General features: G+C 35.2%; 1 long non-coding RNA gene across 2 annotated transcripts; it reads left to right on the forward strand.

The window, feature by feature from the left end:
* Positions 1-658: 658 nt before the first annotated feature.
* LOC113109396 (uncharacterized) lies at positions 659-3,370 on the forward strand. Of its 2 annotated transcripts, none has more exons than XR_003292963.1 (4): positions 659-801; positions 1,667-1,736; positions 2,566-2,740; positions 2,837-3,368. It is a non-coding gene; the product is annotated as an uncharacterized LOC113109396 (long non-coding RNA). The 2 variants fall into 2 exon arrangements; XR_003292964.1 differs by having other exon boundaries at positions 669-1,003; positions 2,837-3,370.
* Positions 3,371-4,503: the final 1,133 nt, after the last annotated feature.

The following is a 4,503-nucleotide window of genomic DNA, read 5'->3' on the forward strand; positions in this document are numbered from 1 at the left end:
AAAACACACCGCGTGCCTGTGCTGTCTGGATTCATATCGAACATTAAGCAAGCTTACCTGTACTTGTGCCAAGGGTCCAGAAATGAGCTGTGTCCGGTGCAGTACGTTGGGTATACCACCCGTTGATCTCCCGGTCAACCAAAAATCGATGGATTTTCAATCATATTTCCCGGTCAACTATATTTCGATGCATTTTCTATCATATTTCCCGGTCAACTATATTTCGATGCATTTTCTATCATATTTCCCGGTCAACTATATTTTGATGACTTTTCAACAACCGCATCGTTTCTCTGTCCACTATAAATCAATTACTTTTCAACACATTCAGGGATCACCCGGTAACCAAATATCAATGCTTAATCAATCATAAAGATAACTATGGATCAATGTTGTTCCAATATTGTTGCCATCAACATTAATAACATCAGGTTTTCATCGATATGATAATGGTGATTCAACATTTATTTTGCATTGAAATTTCAATATCAACCATAATGATGATTCAGATGGAAAAACCATGTTTATTCAATGTTGGCTTGCTGTCTGGGAAAGCTGCAGCGAGCACATGTGGATTTTCATCCGTCTTTATATTGTGATTTAACTGGTGAGTGCACCTTTGCCTTGCTCCTTTCACACAAAATACACGTCTGCAATTGCAAATAACTGTGCAAATAACTTTGATAAGTGGATGCTGAGGCTGTAACTGTTTAATATGTCCATTTCAGTGCTAAAATCGTCAACGTTCCAACGGCATCATAGATTGGAGCTGGATAGATTCAGATATCCCCCGATTACAAGGTGAGTTTAATCAAACATGATATAAATTCTGCAAAGTAAGCCTTTAACACAATAGCAACGAAGTAATATTGATGTATCTGTAACACGCTGAAATTATCGTCTTCTCGTTTGCTAATTTTAGCTTGCTATCTTTTCATTTAATGCCTAATAGTGTATATTAGACAAAACGTTGATTTCAATAACGTTGTGCTTGCGAATTTGGGTAAGCTTGTTCTTCTAATTTGTACATAACTGTATTCCGAGGGAAGTTTTTCTTAATAGTGTTGTCGTTTTGTTACTTTATTGTTGGCTGTATTTTGGATTGCTTCGATCCAAGTTGGCTTGATAGAATAAGTTACGCGATATAATAATCAGTAAGAATAATTCATGTTGATTTATTTTGCGTTGTTGGTTTGTATTGCAATGTTACTTTACCCAGTACAGTAGGCCAATGGCAGTTTTATTTTTGTGGAGATTTTCTTTTGTTATTGTTGAGATTGTTTGAGTTACGTTTTTTCGTGCCTAAAGACTGTCCATTTTGACTTGTCAGCATGTTTGGGTGTCAGTTATGCGGCAACAATGCAGTACTCCAGTGGTCTATGTGAAGTACATGAGGATTCACAGCAATACCCCTAACTTGTTTCTTCATTGTTGCATCCAGGACTTTAACAGGAAAATTTGCTAAATTAGCAGCTTTAAAATCACATCTTTACAGACAACACAATGACAAATGTGATACACTAACTCAGTTTTATTCCCATCTTAAAGTCCACATCATTGCACCATTGAAGTCCACTATATGCAGATAATTCCTTCAATATTTTTCATCAAAAATATTGTTAGTGTATTTTGTCTCTGTGTCCTCATCATTGTTACTATTTCTTAGGCATCTTCCACTGCAGCTGATGTAGAAAGGACACTTGAACTACCTTCAACTCCTCGACTGATACTCTTTGGTATGTATAGAACTATATGAATGTATAGTCTATTTTATTACATAAGCCATTAAGAATGTTTTTTCTGTATTTCAAAAAACATGGTAAATGCTTCTGTACAACACTGAAAGGGACAGGTCACACAAAATAAATATTCTGCTATCTTTTACCCAAACTCATGTCATTCCAAGCCCTTAAGACTTTTATTCATCTTTGGAAAACAAATGAATATATTAATACAATTCTTTCAGCATTTTTGTTAATCAATTGAAAAAAAAAAACTTTGATGCTTCAAAATGTTTCATACATTTTTGTAAATGTATGAATTTTATTTGTTTATTCGTGTATAAACATTCATCATTGAGCATACAGCAAATAAGCTCAAACATGCTTGCTTGACGTGAAGTTTGTTCTGGTCTGTCAGGCTAGCGCGTTTGAGTTTCCATTTAACCTGGATTTGACTGGACTTTTAATGAACAGAAATGATGAAAGAATATTAAAAATAGTTTCATTTGTGTTTTGAAAATGAAAACTCTTTGAAAGTGAGGGGGACTAATTAATTACTTTTTTTTAACCCTTCAACTGTACTGAGCAAAAATATTGAGTTAAATAAATCATAAAAATTGCAGCAACTATTTCACAATACACAGTATAATGCACATGTTGACTTCAGTGTCTATCCAGACCAGTCAACAATCAGCATTTTGAAATGCATATGTTATGTTAAAAGAACAGGGCTTTGTGACTAGGTAAAATCATTTCAGTTTCCCTTGCATTTGTTTGCAATCTGGCAGTAGAAAATTAGTGTTATATGACTGTCTGACATTGTTTTTTCTTTGAAATGTTTTAGGTGAAAAACCAGGAAGCTGCATTCATAAATGGATGATTAGTTTTGAGGGGCAAATAATCTGTGAGGGCATCCAGCCAAGTTTTCTGTCTGGACTTGCTGCTGTGTTTTCAACTTTCTACAATTTCAATGTGGAGTACCAAGCTGAGGCTGCATCCACGTTGGAATTTATTCAGAGGTTAGATGCTTAGAATCATATGATTATTTCTATTCACATTCTCGTTATGTAAAATTTTACCCACACTAATTCTGAATGTATGCATTTGTTTTTCAGGTGCTTCATTGGAATAAATCCTGAAAAAGGCACCAAGGGTGGACAAGTCCTATCAAAGCGGACAGGGAAGGTCGGCCACAAAAAGAAATCAGTCAACACTCGGGTTGCCAGTCTACTTAAGAAGCTAATGGACTTTGAGTGGGACTTCATATAAGTGAACTCACTCATCCACTGACATACCACACACACACACACCGTACACATACTCTTCACACATGATAAAAACATGTTTTTAGTGTGTTTAGTCGCACAATTTTTTCAGGTGTTCATTCTTGAATACCTACATTTTGACTTCATTCATCATTGAATTATTTCTTCATTCAGTAACTCTTATTCACTAATAATTTAGTAATTCTTATTCTCTCAGCAGTTCGCTTAAGTCACTCATTTAGTTTTTTCTAATGTTATGTAAATTATTTGTTTATTCAGTTAAACGAAAGTTTACTCTGAGGCTTAAGTTTTAGTCATTCCACTTGCATCAGCCACTAATTTTGAGAATATTTTGTGATTTAAAGTGGCTTTTTTTTTTCAAGTCTTAATAAAACAAATTTGAAGTTACACTTTGTGTTGAATTTTTAATGTTTCAAAGGCTATATCTGTATGTTGTATTAAAACATGGTTTTATAGCAAGACTTCAAAGGGTTAATTCATAAAATTAAAGAAATATCTAGAAAAATAATTCCACCTTTTTTTCTTAGCAGTGTGTAGTTTGTAGTTTACAGTTAAAAAAAAAAAAAAAAACATCAACTAACTGTTAATGCTTTTGACAGTAATTTATTGTTAATTTATAAAATAACAGCTTTATGCTGTATTTCCAAAAACAGTAACAAACTGTAAATTTCAACAACAGCAAGACACTGTTAATTTAACAGTAACTTGCTGGCAACTGTGCTGCCAGTTACTTACTGTTTTTTAACTTGACAATTTTTAAGAGTGTATATAGATATATAAAGAGGTTTTTGGATTTCCATAGTTTTTTAGACCTCATCTCTTCATTTTTTAAGGTTTTGTATTTATTTCATTGCATTTTGCAATGTTTCGATGTGAGGTAAACGTCAACAGATTTCCCCTGCTCAGGGAGTAGGGAGCAATGAACAGTTGGAACACAGTTCATGCACGGAGTTCATTTCTAACGAGCTGATTATCTGAATCAGGTGCGTTAACAAAGAGAAACTTGCAAAATATGCAGAGCAGTGGGGCGCGAGGACTGGAATTGAGAACCACTGATTTAACCCATCCGAAGTGCACACACACAGAGCAGTGAACACACACTGTGATCAGCAGTGGTCATCATTTACGCTGCGGCACCCGGGGAGCAGTTGGGGGTTCAGTGCCTTGCTCAAGGGCATCTAAGTCGTGGTATTGAAGGTGGAGAGAGAACTGTACATGCACTCCCCCCACCCACAATTCCTGCCGGCCCGAGACTCAAACTCACAACCTTTCGATTGGGAGTCCGACTCTCTAACCATTAGGCCATGACTTCCCATTCTAGACATTCTAAAAGATTACTTTTTGTCAAGGTTTAGATATTTTTGGTTAGATAAGTATCAGGGGGCTGTTCCATAAACCAAAATTAGAGTACAAGGCAGGCTTATTTCGGTTAGTCAGGCTTATTTTTGGTAGATTCGGTTTCATAAATCAAACTTAAAAAAGTTCAAACTCAGTTA

The sequence above is a fragment of the Carassius auratus genome, chromosome 9 (genome assembly GCF_003368295.1).
Source record: "Carassius auratus strain Wakin chromosome 9, ASM336829v1, whole genome shotgun sequence".
NCBI classification, from domain to species: domain Eukaryota; kingdom Metazoa; phylum Chordata; class Actinopteri; order Cypriniformes; family Cyprinidae; genus Carassius; species Carassius auratus.